Source organism: Cervus canadensis, chromosome 12 (genome assembly GCF_019320065.1).
Source record: "Cervus canadensis isolate Bull #8, Minnesota chromosome 12, ASM1932006v1, whole genome shotgun sequence".
In the NCBI taxonomy this organism is placed as follows: domain Eukaryota; kingdom Metazoa; phylum Chordata; class Mammalia; order Artiodactyla; family Cervidae; genus Cervus; species Cervus canadensis.
In genome coordinates, this window is record NC_057397.1 from 62,058,501 (window position 1) to 62,073,775 (window position 15,275).

Sequence of the window (15,275 nt, forward strand, 5' to 3'; positions counted from 1 at the left end):
GTAAGTTACTTACGTTTTTTAAGTCTTGGTATACTCACTTATAAAGTGGAGGTGATAATAGTACCTTCTCTTTGGATTTTGTGAGGATTAAATGAAGTATATAAAAGTTATGCAGAAGTCAGAGTACAGAACTCACTAAATGATACAAATGTTAATGTTGTCAAGAGTGTAAACTTCCCTTAAGTTATACTTTTATTAATATAGTTATACTTTTAATCAGTGTATTGTTTGGGATTATTGCAGTTAAGTCTAGTATTTTTCTAAGGATGGGAGTGAGAAGTTCTGAGTGTATGGAGACTAAATCCTCACATTTTATCTTCACAGTTTAAATGGAGGGAGAGAAAAGCATTTACCTTTGAAGAGTTTCTGAGGTGTTTTAGAAATATGTCTGGCATTGCTGACATCTTTTGAAGAAAGACACAGTTTTCCACTGGAGTGCCAGGGAATTCCCATCTTTGAGACTTTATTGTGTTTGTCATTAGCCTGAATAGAAAGGCCTTTAAAGTTGATTTTTTAAAGAAAGCATTTGAATGTATTTTGTTTGGTATTATATTTATTCGTTAAAGTTTTCAATTAGTGCTAAGTGTGAAGTGGACCCTATTGCTAAGCCCCAGTAAGCAAACATCCTAGGTAGGGTTCAACCCCTGGTAAAATTGCACATGTCATAATGAAGAAGAGGACCTGGCTAGAGTGCAAATTCAGCAACGGAGAAAAAAACTCCCACATAGTCCTCAAGTGCCAGAATTACGTTTTGGATCTGTTGAGCCAGTTCTCTGGTGGGGGATAGTACTAGTGCTTGGGTCTCCTTGAACTCAATCTCCAACTGTTGCAGGATGGAAATAGCAAATGTGGCTGTCTTGCCAGTACCTGATTGAGCTTGAGCAATTGCATCATACTCTTTAGTACATGGAATAATAGCTCTCTGCTGAATAGCTGATGGCTTCTCAGAATCATAAGCATAGATGCCCTGAAGAACAAACTTTTAATTTCATATCATCAGAGTTATCAACAATCCCATTCCAGTTGCTCCTGATGACACCATCAGGGTCCATTCCCTCTGGGCCGCCATGTTCTCTGTTAAAATCCACGGAGCCACCAGACATGATCCAAAGAACCACTCAGTGTCCGACTGAAAAGCAACAATGCAACTGTTAACATTAAATAGCTACGACTCGTAGTAATACCTGTAATGTAATTACTAAAACACAGAGAACTTTGCCAGAAGGGAAAAAGACATCGAAAATGACAGAGCTGATATGAGGTAGAAGGTGCTCTTTGAAGGCGGAATCTCTCTTTTCTCAAAGCTGGGAGTTTTTTCCCTGTTGCTGAATTTGCACTCTAGCCAGGTCCTCTTCAAAATTAGTTTCCTAAGAGATCTAGAGGGCATATCCTAATTATTCTTCACTAGGGAGCTAGATCTAGCAGTGCAGAAAGCCATTCCTTTGTATTTCTTTCTATTTACATGTCTTCGGCCAAAACAACCCAAATAAAAATGGGCAAAAGATTTGAATAGACATTTCTCCAAAGAAGACCTGGGAGAACACTGCTTTTTCCCACTGTGTTAGCAGTCATGTAATAGATTATGTTCTTTCCTACTTTTTGAGATAGAAAGTCAATTGACAGAAAAACCAGATTGTATTTTCAGTTATTTATTTGAAAAAGATATTTCTAGGGTATGTCTGCTAAAGTATGTAGTAAACTATATCTTGCTAGTTCCATGAGAGGGAGATCTTGGAGGTGACTTGTTCTCCACAAAATTCACCAGCACCTGAGAGAGTGCATATTCTAAAGGACTCAGTCTTGAATAACTTTTTTTGGATCTGTGATAAAAAATATTTATGATGAAATTTTGAGCTGTTAAAATCACAATATGTCAAGTACAGATGAAATTATACTCATTATATTGTGTTTGCCAAGGCAGGAAAATAGGAAAATGTATTTGTGTGTGTATGTATTTTAAATTGGCTTCCAATTATGAGGTTTTCTTTTTTATCTGTAAGGGCTTTAAAAGCTGATGATATAAAAATTAATTAAAATTATACCATAAACTGAAATGATCAGTTTTCATTTAAAAACACCAGAAAGGGAAAGAGGAAATAAAGATAAGCATGAATCGTTTACCAAAATAAATCATGTGTTTTCGCTTGACAAATACCCCTGAGACCATCTTTTTGCCTCAGTTAAATTAGTAACATTTCAGTTGTTCCACATGTTGAGAAAATAAGACATATGGACTAATAGAAAATTCCCATTAAGCTTTTACTGGATTCACTTGGGGGACCTATGACTTGTGTGCTCAAAGTGAGTGTTTGCAAGCCTACTTTAAGAAAGTAATTATAACTCCCAAAGAGCTAAGTGGTGGTTAGCTTACCTTTTGGCTTAGTCTTAAAGATTTGTTAGTATGACGCTCTCTCCATCACTGTGTTCACGTGTGTGACTCATCTTCAGCTACTTTGTGCTTCCTTGTCCACAAAGGGCATGAAGCCCAGGGCGACATTGTGATGTTTTTGAAAATTTGAGAGACTGACTTCTTTTTCTGGTAGGGATATACTCTTACTGGTCCATCGTATCTTTCCTTGTTGTTGTTCAGTTTCTGAGTCGTGTCTGACTCTTTGCGGCCCCATGGATTGCAGTGTGCCAAGCTTCCCTGTCATTCACTATCTCCTGGAGTTTGCTCAGTGTTCATTGAGTGGGTGGTTCTATCTAACCATCTCATTCTCTGCCGCCCGCTTCTCCTCTTGGCTTCAGTCTTTCTGCGTATCAGGGTCTTTTCTGAAGAGTTGCCTGTTCCTATCAGGTGGCCAGAGTATTGAAACTTCAGCTTCAGCGTCCATCACTTCATGGCAAATAGATGGGGAAACAGTGGAAACAATGGCTGACTTTATTTTTCTGGGCTCCAAAATCACTGCGGATGGTGATTGCAGCCATGAAATTAAAAGACGCTTACTCCTTGGAAGGAAAATTATGACCAACCTAGATAGCATATTAAAAAGCAGAGACATTACTTTGCCAACAAAGGTCCATTAGTCAAGGCTATGGTTTTTCCAGTGGTCATATATGGATGTGAGAGTTGGACTGTGAAGAAAGCTGAGCACCAAAGAATTCATGCTTTTGAACTGTGGTGTTGGAGAAGACTCCTGAGAGTCCCTTGGACTGCAAGGAGATCCAACCAGTCCATCCTAAAGGAGATCAGTCCTGGGTGTTCATTGGAAGGACTGAAGTTGATGCTGAAACTCCAATACTTTGGCCACCTGATGCAAAGAACTAACTCATTTGAAAAGACCCTGATGCTGGGAAAGATTGAGGGCAGGAGGAGAAGGGGATGACAGAGGATGAGATGGTTGGATGGCATCACCGACTCGAAGGACATGGGTTTGGGTGGACTCTGGGAGTTGGTGAGGGACAGGGAGGCTTGGCGTGCTGCGGTTCATGGGATCGCAAAGAGTTGGACACGACTGAGAGACTGAACTGAGCTGACTGATAAGATTTTTTTTTATGTATTTTGGATACAGTTTCTGATAATATATGTGAGTTTTGTTCTCCAGTCACTTAGGTTAAATAGTTCTGTATCAGTGCTTATATATTTGTATGCATGTACATGTGTATCTGGGATTCACGTGAAGATAGTACCCATAAAAACACGGAAAATGACCCACTGTCAAAAGATGAAATAGTCAACAGAACCAGAATCAGAAATGATATAAATGTTGGAATTGTCGTGTAGGGATTTTGAATTTACAAGGACTGCTGTGTTAAATGTCTAGTGAAAGGTGGACAACACCTGTGCACAGTTAGGAGAATTTATCTGCGCAGTGGAAATTATTTCTTTTTGAAAGAGTCAAATAGAAATGCTAGAGATAAAAGGTACAAAATAAAGAATTTAAACTGGTTGATATTGTTGTCTGTCTTCTATATCCTTACTGATTTTCTGTAAACTTACTGTATCGATTACTGAGAGAGGAGTTGTTGAAATCTCCTGCAGTTATTTTGAGTTTGTCCTTCTCCTATCAATAATTTGTTTCATTTTGTGTTTTGTAAGCTTTGTTTTAGGGTGCTTACACATTTAGAGTTGTTGTGTCTTCCTGATAAATTGACTGTTTGTCATTACAAAATATCCATTTTTAGCCCTGGTAATAATTTCTCTGCAGTCTTCTTTGCCTGATATTAATACAACCACTTTAGTTTTGCTTTGATTAGTTTAACATGTCATCTATGTTTGTATCTATATATCTGTATTCATCTATCTGTCTATCTTTATCTCCATCCTTTTACCTTTTTTTTTTTTTTTAATATATATTTATTTGACTGCATGAGGTCTTAATTACAGCACATGGGATCTTGTTCCCTGACCAGGGTTTGAACCTGGGCCCCCTGCATTGGAAGCACAGAGTCTTAGCCACTGAACCACCAGGGAAGTCCCCCATCCTTTTACTTTTAACCTCTTTTTGTCTTTATAGTTAAGGTGATGTCAGAATGTAGTTGGGTCTTACATTTTATCTAGTCTAGCAATCTTTCTCTTTTAATTGAATGATTTGACTATATTATTTAAAGTAATTAACCAGTATAGTTCTGTTAAGTACATTTTTTCTACTTTTTTCCTAGTAGTTGCCCTAGGGATTATAGTATGTATCTTTATTACAATCAACTTCAGGTTAACCTGATTCCAGTAAATTTGCTTAATTATAGCTCCATTTCCCCTGTTCTGTTGTTTTTGTATATGTTTTACCTAAATATGTTACAATTTCAACAGTTCAGTGTTGGAATTATTGATTTAAACTGTCATGTTTTATAAGATAAATATATTATCTTTTCAGTTCAGTTCAGTTCAGTCACTCAGTCGTGTCCGACTCTTTGTGACCCCATGAATCGCAGCACACCAGGTTTCCCTGTTCATCACAGACTCCCAGAATCCACTCAAACTCGTGTCCATCAAGTCAGTGATGCCATCCAGCCATCTCATCCTCTGTCGTCCCCTTCTCCTCCTGCCCCCAATCCCTCCCATCATCCGGGTCTTTTCCAACGAGTCAGCTCTTCGCATGAGGTGGCCAAAGTATTGGAGTTTCAGCTTCAGCGTCAGTCCTTCCAGACTGGTTGGATCTCTCTGCAGTCCAAGGGACTCTCAAGAGTCTTCTCCAGCACCATAGTTCAAAAGCATCAATTTTTTGGCGCTCAGCTTTCTTCACAGTCCAACTCTCACATCCATACATGACCACTGGAAAAACCATAGCCTTGACTAGCCGGACCTTTGTTGGCAAAGTAATGTCTCTGCTTTTTAATGTTTTATGTTTATGTAAATATTTACCATTTCTTTTCACCCAGAAGCATTTCCTTTATTATTTCTTGTACAGAAGTTCTGCTTGCAGCAGATTCTATTAGTTTCTGTTTATCAGGGAATGTTCTTATTTTCCCTTCATTTTTGCAAGATAAATTTTTTGTATTTAAGGATTCTTGGATGACATTGTTCTTTTAGCACTTTGAGTGTTTCTTTCACTACCTTCTGACTGCCATGGTTTCTGATGAGAACTCAGCTTTTAATGACATTCTTGTTCTAATTCATGATGAGCCGTTTTCTCTTTCTTCTTTCAGAAATTTCTTTTTGTCTTTCATCAGTTTGATTCCAATGTATCTAAATGTGGATCTTTGTGTGTTTATCTCCATTAATCATTTAGTTTCTTGTACGTGTAAATTATTGTTTTTCTTCAAATTTTGGAAGTTTTCAGTCACTGTTTTTAAAAAAAGTATTTTTCTGCCTCTTATTCTCTCTTTTCTCCTGCGTGCTTGAGTGCTATGTCGCTTCAGTCATGGCAACCTCTTTGCGAGTCTATGGATTATAGCCCACCAGGCTCACTGTCCGTGGAATTCTCCAGGCAAGAATACTGTAGTGGGTTTCCATTTCCTCCTCCAGGGGATCTTCCTGACCCAGGGATCGAACCCGTGTCTCCTGTATTGCAGGTTTATCGCTGAGCCACCAGGGAAGCCTCTTTTTCTCCTGAGATTCCCTTTATGACTGTATTGGTATGTTGATGTCTTACTAGGCTCTGAGGCTCTGTTGATTTTTCTTCACTCTTTCTGTTTTCATAGGAAAGATACTTTATTTAGTTATTTTCATGTTTACTGATTTTTTTTAATCTGTTATCTCAGAAATGCTGTCAAACTCTTCTAATGTATTGTCTTCAAGGTATTTTTCACATCCAAATTTTACATTTTTGTTAGTTTCTGTATTGCTATTGAGATTCTCTATTTTTTGTATAATTTTCATGGTGTTTTCTTTTAATTTCCTTAACACAGTTTCCTTTTTTTGAATGTATTTAGAGTAGCTGCTTTGAAGCCTTTTTCTGATGTATCCAATAGCTGGACCCACAGTGGGTCATTGTCTATTGACTGCTTTTGTTTTTTACATTGATTGCTTCTATTTTGTTTTGTTGAGTGCTTTACTAAGTATGGGTCACACTTTTCCTTTGCAGGTTTCATAATTTTTGGTTTGTTTAAAACTGTACTTGTAAAATGATACATTATAGGAGCTCTGGTTTCTCTCCTCCCTTCCAGGCTTTTTTTTTTTTTTAAACTTTCATGAACTTAAACTGTAGCATCTATCTCCCTGCAGTGCTTTGCTGGTAATGCCTTGCTCACATCTTTTATTTTTAGTTTTCTAGCTAGAATTCTTTGGGATTGCCTTGTCCATCAGTGATTTGTGCAAAAGTTGTGCTCAAACACGTTGAGCCCATATGTCTTCCAGTCTCTGCTAATCTCTGCTGATTCCAGTATCTGTGTATGGGTTGGGGAGCACATTGAAACCTATAGTTTTGAACTTTTTACTTTTACTTTTCACTAGGTCTGTTTTTTTCCCCCCAGGCAATATTTTTATTTCAGAACAAATTCATATACAGTTTCTGTATAAGATTAGGCAATTGTTATAGTTCTACTTTGTATTACAAGCACAAAGGCATTATAAGCACACATCTCTAATAATACTAAAAAATTGATCTATGATTACGGTAATGTGATAGCAGATTGATTTTAAAACTACAGTCCTAAAAAAAAAAAAAACTACAGTCCTTAAGTATTAATACCTTAAAAATGATTCCTCATCATTGGGATTATTTTCACATTAAAAAAATTACAGTATAGTTCATTTATTGTATTTCAGATGTATAGCAAAGTGATTCAGTTATACATATTTTTTCAGATTATTTTCCATTACAGTTTACTGAAGGATATTGTATAGAGTTCTGCATGTTATGAGTGGAATATGTTGCTTATCTATTTTATATATAGTAGTATTTACCTGTTATTTCATACTCATAATTCATCCCTCTCCACCCCCCACTTTTTGGTAACCATAAATTGTTTTCTGTGTCTGAGAGTCAGTTCCTATGTGTATATAAATTCTTTTGTATTATCTTTTAGATTCCACATATAAGTGATATGTCAAATTTGTCTTTCTATGTCTGACTTACTTCACTATGTATACTGTTCTCAAGGTCTGTTCATGTTGCTGCAGATGGCAGTATTTCATTCTTTTTCATGAATAATATTCCACTTTGTGTGTGTGTGTGTAGGTATAAGACAGTGATTTGTCGATGGGCACTTTGGTTGTTTCTCTGTGTCGGCTGTCGTAAATAGTGTGCTATGAACACTGAGGTGCATGTATCTTTTTTATTAGAGTTTTCACCTTTTCTGGATGTGTGTACCTAGGAATATATATCCTAGGGATTGCTGGATCATATGGTAGCTCTATTTTTAGTTCTTTTAAGGAACCTCCATACTGTTTTCCATAGTGGCTGCACCAGTTTACATTTCCATGAATAATGTAGGAGGGTTCCCTTTTCTCCACACCCTCTCTAACATTTTTTATTTGTAGACTTTTTGATGATAGCCATTCTGACCAGTGTGAGGTGACACCTCAGTGTGGTATTGATTTGCATTTCCTTAATAATTAACAGAGTTGAGCATCTTTTCATGTGCCTGTTGGCCATCTGTATATCTTCTTTGGAGAAATGTCTGTTCAGGTCTTCTAGCCAGTTTTTGACTAGGTTCTTTGTTGTTGTTGTTTTTTTTGATACTGAATTATATGAATTGTTTGTATATTTTGGATGTTAACCTCTTGTCCATTGTATCACCTGTACATATTTTCTCCTATAAGTTTTCTTTTTGTTTTGTTGATGGTTCTTTTGCCAGACAAAAGCTTTTAAGTTCCATTTGGTACTGTTTGTTTATTTTTGTTTTTATTTCTTTTGCTTTGGGAAATTGATCTAAGAAAATATTGCTTTGATTTATGTCAGAATGTTTTGCACGTGTTCCCTTCTAGGAGTTTTATGGTGTCATATCTTTAACCATGAGTTTACTTCTGCATATGGTATGAAAGTGTGTTTCATTAATTTACATGTAGCTGTCCAGCTTTCCCAACACTACTTTTTGAACATACTGTCTTTTCTCTGTTGTGTATGCTTGCCTCCTTTGTCATAGATTAGTTGGTTGTAGATGTATGGGTTTATTTCTGGGCACTCTGTTCTGTTCCGTTGATCTATTATACATGTCTGTTCTTGTGTCAGTACTGTGTTGATTACTGTAGCTTTGTAGCATAGTCTAAAGTCTGGAAAGTTTGTGCCTCCAACTTTGTTCTTTTTCCTCAGAATTGCTTTGGCAATTCTGGGCCTTTTGTCATTTCACGTAAATTTTAGGATTTTTATTTTGTTATTTTACAGAAATCATTTTCGTTCAAGTGTCCTAAATCTTTTCCCAGATGTTTTCTTCAAGGTTGGGTCTTACGTTTATGTCTTACAGATTTTGAGTTAATTTTAAACATTTTTGTAAGGTAAAAGTCCAGCTTCTTTTGCGTGTAGACATTCAACTTTCCCAGGACCATTTGTTGACGAGACTGTCCTTTCCCCACTCTGTAGTCCTGACACCCTTTGAAAACCATTTGGTCCTGCATACAAGAGCTTATTTCTGGGCTCTCTGTTCTGTTGCATTAGTTTGTCGTACTGACTTTAATCAGTACCACAGTGTCTTGATTACTTTTGCTTTGTAGTCCTTTGGGAGACCTCTAACTTTGTTTTTTCTCCTCAAGATTGTTTTGGCTATTTGGGACTCCTTGAAATTCCATATGAATTGGAGGATTTTTTTTTTCACCTTCTGAAAAAAAGAAAGTCATGGGATGTTGATAGAGATTGCATTGAATCTGTAGATTGATTTAAACAGTGTTAAGTCTTCCAACCAATCCTTGAGCATAGGGTGTATGTCCATTTATTTGTATATTCTTTTATTATTTTTACTTTCAACAATGTCTTTTTGTTTTCAGTGTATAAGTCTTTTACCTCCTTAGTTCAATTTCTTTCTAAGTACTTTCCCCTTTTTTATGCTATAAAAATGGGATTTTTTTCTTAACTTCATTTTACTTCTGGTTAATGTATTTGAAGTGTAATTGATTTTTTTTTGTTGATTGTGTATGCTGCAAAACTTTTGCTGAAATCATTCATTAGTTATAACAGGTTTTTATGTGTATATGTGTAATGTTTAGAGTTCTATACATATGAGGTCATGTTTGTGAATTGAGATAATTTTGCTTCTTTTACAATTCTTCTTTGCCTTTTATTTTTGTTTCTTGTTTAATTTCTCTGGTTTTAACTTCTAGTACTGTGTTGAATAGTAGTGACAAGAGTGGGCATTCTTGCCTTGTTCCTTATCTTAGAAGAAAAGCTTTTAGTCTTTTACCATTCACTCTCTTGCAAACTTTTCATTATGTTGAGATAGTTTTATTTCCAGTTTGTTGAGTGTTTTTTTTTATCTGTATGAAAGGGTATTGAATTTTGTCAAATGCTTTTACTTTGTCAGCTGAGATGATCATGCAGTTTTTGTTCTTTATTTTGTTGTTGATTTTCATTTGTTGAACTGTTCTTATATTCTAGGTATAAATTCTACTTGATCATAGTGTATAATCCTTTTAATATGCTGTTGGATTTGGTTTATTAGTAGTTGAGTATTTTTGCATCAGCATTTATTGGGAATATTAGTTTGTAGTTTTTGTTTTTGTTTTTCCATGTTGTATCTTTGTATGGTCTTAATATCAGAATAATACTGGCCTCAACGAATGAGTTTGTAAGTTTTCCTTTTTTTTCAATTCTTTGAAAGAGTTGAATTCTTTGGAAGGAGTATTGGTGTTAATTCTTCCTAAAATGTTTGGTAGAATTCTCCTGCAAAGCCATCTAGTCCTGTGTTTTTCTTTGGTGAGAGGTTTTTAATTATATCTTCAGTTTCCTTACTGTTCACATTTTCTATTTCTTCATGATTTTGTCTTAGAAGATTATATCTTTCTAAGATTTTATCTATTTCTTTTAGGTTCATTGTTCATAGTATTCTCTTAACAATAGTTTTTATTTCTGTGACATCAATTTTAATGTCTTCTTTGATTCCTAATCTAGTGAAAGTGAAAGTCACTTAGTTGTGTCCGACTTTTTGCGACCCCATTTAGTGTAGTCCATGGAATTTTCCAGCCCAGAATACTGGAGTGGGTAGCCTTTTCCTTTTCCAGGGGATCTTCCCAGCCCAAGGATCAAATCCAGGTTTCCTTCATTGCAGGAGGATTCTTTACCAGCTGAGCCACAAGGGAAACCCTAGTCTAGCTAAGGGTTTGCCAGTTTTGTTGGTCTCAAAAAACCAACTCTTGGTTTCAATCTGCTTTATTGAGATACCAAGACTGGGTAGCTTGTAAATAATAGGAATTTATTTTTCACTGTTCTGCAAACTTGGAAGCACAAGATCGGGGTGCCAGCATGGTCACATGCAGGTGAAAGCTTGTGGAGCTTTCTTCATAAGGCACTAATTCCATTCATGAGGGTTCCATCCTTATGACTTCAGCACTTCCCCAAAGCCCCAGCTCCTAATACCATCATCTTTGGGAGTTTGGATATCATCAATATATATTTTTGGAGGAGACAAATATTCAATTTTGCAATTTTGTTGATTTTTTAAAATTTTCTTTTGTATTCACTATTTATCTCTGTTCTAGTCTTTATCATTTCATTTCTTCTATGAACTTTGAGTTTAATTTGTGTTTCTGGTCGTTTGATGTATAAAGTCACATTGTTGCTTTGATATCTTCTTTTTAAATAGAAGGGATTACTGCTATAAACTGCTCTCTTAATGCTGCTTTTGCTGCATCCCAGACGTTTTGGTATGTTGTGTTTTCATTTGTCTCTAGATATTTTCTTTTCTTTTTTTTGATGTGGACAAGTTTTAAAGTCTTAGTTGAATGTTTTACAATATTGCTTGTGTTTTATGTTTTGTTTTTTTGACCACCAGGCATGTGGGATTTTAGCTCCATAACCAGGTATCAAACCTACATCCCCTGTATTGGATGGTAAATTCTTAACCATAGGACCACCAGGGAAGTCCCTCCTGATATTTTCTTAATTTCCTTGTGATTTCTTCCTTGACCCTGTTTTTGTTTAAGAATATATTATTTAATGTCCACATATTTTTGGATTTTTCTGTTGTCTTTCTATTATTGATTCCTGGTTTCATTCCATTTTGTTTGCAGAAGAAAACTAAAGTATTCTTGTGGCCTAACGTGCCATCCCTTTTGGAGAGTGTTTCTGTTCCTTGTGCATTTGAGAAGAATGTATATTCTGCTGTTGTTAAATGGGGGAAACTTTTTTCCCCCTGTTTTTACCTATATTTTTAATAGCTGTTGTTCTTTATTCTTCTGTATAGATTTATGTTTCCTTTTGACATCAGTTTCCTGTAGCCTAAGGAGCTGTTTTTAACCATTTATTGTTGTGAAAGTCAGCTCATAATGAATTTTCTCACCTTTTTTTGTTTGAAAATTTTTATTTCTTACCTTCTGAGGGATATTTCCATTAAATATAGAGTTGTATTTTAATTATTGTTTTCTTTCATCTCATTAAAGAGTCACTGTCTTTTGGCTTGCTTACTGTCTGACAAGAAGACTATAGTCATTCTTGTCTTTATCCTTATTTAAGTAATATGTCTTTTTCCTGGGATGTTCAGTATTTAGCTTTTAGTATTTTCTTCCTCTACTGGTATACCTCTTAATGCTGGCAATTTCATTATAATACATCGGATTTGTCTCTCTGTGTGTATTTATCCTTTTAGATTTGGTTAGTTATTTGCATCTCTAGTTTTATTGTTTTTATACAATTTGAAAAATGTTTGGCCAGTATTTCCTTCAGCCCTTTTCCTTCTTTTTGTCTATTTCGGTTTTTTAATATCTATTCTTCATTTCCATGTAGGGCTCAGGCTTTTTCTTTTTTCCTTTATTATTAAGACATTTTTTTCTTCAAGTTATCTTTTGTGCTGTACTATCTAATCTGTTTAAGTCTTATCCAGTGAAAACTTCATTTCAGATAGTTTATTTTTTTCATCTCTAAAATTTCTGTTTAGCTCTTTTTCTTATCTGTTTCCATTACATCAATAAGTACATGGGACGTATTTATATTTGCTTTTTATAAGATTATTTTTGTTAATTCTACTGTTTCTGCCATTTCTATGTCTGGTTTTATTTTGTGTGTGTGTGTCTGTTTTAATTGACTAAGTTTTCTCTTCCTTGTGAGTCATAGTTCCCAGTTTTTCTTATGTCTAGTAATTTTTGATTGAATTCTTAATGTTTAAAATTTTTACATTGTGGAGGCTGGATTTTAAGTTTTTAAAGAGTTCCAGGCATGCCTCTGAGATATTGAGGATTCAGTTTCAGACAACTGCAATGAAGTGAATATTGCAACAAAGTGAATCACATGAATTTTTTGGTTTCCAAGTATACAGAAAAGTTGTGTTTATACTGTTGTCTATTAAGTGGGCAATAGTGTTGTCTAGAAAACAGTGTAATATACCTTAATTGAAAATGCTTTACTGCTGAAAAATGCTAACCATCTGCTGCTGCTCCTGCTAAGTGACGTCAGTCATGTCTGACTCTGTGTGACCCCATGGACGGCAGCCCACCAGGCTCCCCTGTCCCTGGGATTCTCCTGGCAAGAATACTGGAGTGGGTTGCCATTTCCTTCTCCAAGGCATGAAAGTGAAATCAAGTGAAAGTTGTGTCCAGCTCTTTGCGACCCCGTGGACTGTACCCCACCAGGCTCCTCCGTCCATGGGATTTTCCAGGCACGAGTACTGGAGTGGGTTGTCATTGCCGTCTCCAAACCATCATCTGAACCTTCAGTAAGATGTAATCTTTTTGCTGGTGGAGGAGCTTGCCTTGATGTTCATGTCTGCTGACTCATCTGGGTGGTGGTTGCTGAAAGTTGGTGTTGCTATGGCAGTTTCTTAAAATAAGACAACAGTGAAGTTTTCCACATTGATTACTCTCTTTCTCAGACCATTTCTCTGTAGCGTGCGGTGCTGGGCTTGATAGCATTTTACCCACAGTAGAACCTCTTTCACAATTGGAGTCTGTCCTTTTAAAGATTGCTACAGTTTCATCAACTAAAGTTTATGCCATATTTTACATCCTTTGTTGTCATTTCAACAGTCTTTGTAACAGCTTCATCAGGAGTAGATTCTGTCTCAAGAAATTACTTTCTTTGCTCATCCATAAGAGGCAATTCCTCATCTGCTAAAGTTTTATCATGAGATTGTAGCAGTTCAGTCACATCTTCAAGTTCCAGTTCTAAATTACAGTTCTTTTGCTGTTTCTATCACATCTGCAATATTTTCCTTCACTGAAGTCTTGAACCCCTCAAAGTCATCCGTGAGATTTCTGCTCAGTTCTTTCAAACCATATTGATGTTGATATTTTGACCTCTTCCTTTGAATCATTAATGTTCTTATGATTGGGGAATCCTTTCCAAGTTTTCAGTTTACTCTGCCCAGAGCTATCAAGGGAATCACTGTCTATGGCTCCTATAGCCTTATGAAATACATATCATAAGGCTATATATGAAATATATATAGAAGTAATAATACTTGAAATTTGAAATTGCTCCTTGATCATGGGCTGCAGAATGGACTTTGTGTTAGCAGGAAGGAAAACAGTATTATCTTTGTGCATTTTCAAAGAGCTCTTGGGTGACCAAGTGCATTGTCAATGAGTAGTAATGTTTTGAAAGGAATCTTTTTTTTCTGAGCAGCAGGTCTGAAGAGTGGGCTTATAATATTCAGTTGTAAAACAGATGTATTGTCATTCAGGCTTTATTATTCTACCTACAGAGTGCAGGCAGAGTGGATTTAGCATAATCCTTAGGGACCCTAGGATTTTCAGAGGGTAAATGAGCATTGGTGTCAACTTAAACTCACCAGCTTCATTAGCTCTTGTCCTGTGAAGCTTTGAAGCCAGGTGTTGACCTCTCCCCTCTAGCTGTGAAAGTCCTCGATGGTATTTTCTTGCAATATAATACTGTTGAATTTACACTGGACATCTATTGTTTAGTGATGTCGTTCAGTCCCCAAGGTGCATTAGACTCTTTGTGATCTTGTGGACTGCAGCATGCCAGGCTTCCCTCTCCTTTACTGTCTCCTGGAGTTTTCTCAGACTCATGTCCAATTGAGCTGATGATGCCATCCCACCATCTCATCCTCTGTTGTCCCCTTCTCCTTCTGTCCTCAGTCTTTCTGAGCATTAGGGTCTTTTCCAATGAGTCGGCTCTGTATCGGTGGCCAAAATATTGGAGCTTCAGCTTCAGCATCAGTCTTTCCAATGAATATTCAGGACTGATTTCCTTTAGGATGGACTGGTTTGATCTCCTTGCAGTCCAAAGGACTCTCAGGGAGTCTTCTCCAGCACCACAATTCAATAGTATCAGTTCTTTGGTGCTCAGCCTTCTTTATGGTTCAACTTTCACATCCATACATGACCACTTGAAAAACCATAGCTTTGACTATACGGACCTTTGTTGGCAAAGTGATTTCTCTGCTGTCTGGGTTTGTCATAGTTTTTCTTCCAAAGAAGGGTTCCCCTGATAGCTCAGTTGGTAAAGAATCCACCTGCAGTGCAGGAGACCCTGGTACAATTCCTGGGTCAGGAGGATCTGCTGGAGAAGGGATAGGGTACCCACTCCGTTTCTTGAGCTTCCCTTGTGGCTCAGCTGGTAAAGAGTCTGCCTACAATGTGGGAGACCTAGGTTTGATCCCTGGGTTGGGAAGATTCCCTGGAGAAGGGAAAGGCTACCCACTCCAGTATTCTGGCCTGGAAAATTCCATAGACTGTATGGTCCATGGGGTCACAAAGAGTTGGACATGACTGAGCCACTTTCACTCACTTCACTTCTTCCAAGGAGCAAGCATCTTTTAATTTCATGGTTGCATTAACTGTCCACAGTGAT

General features: G+C 36.6%; 1 protein-coding gene and 1 non-coding gene across 2 annotated transcripts in view; one reads left to right on the top strand and one right to left on the bottom strand.

Annotated features, from left to right (window-relative positions):
• STK3 (serine/threonine kinase 3) overlaps positions 1–15,275 on the top strand; it is a 300,126-nt gene that overhangs the window by 15,092 nt on the left and 269,759 nt on the right. The gene's annotated exons all lie outside the window — the stretch shown is intronic.
• TRNAG-UCC lies at positions 4,342–4,414 on the bottom strand. The gene has a single exon. It is a non-coding gene; the product is annotated as a tRNA-Gly (tRNA).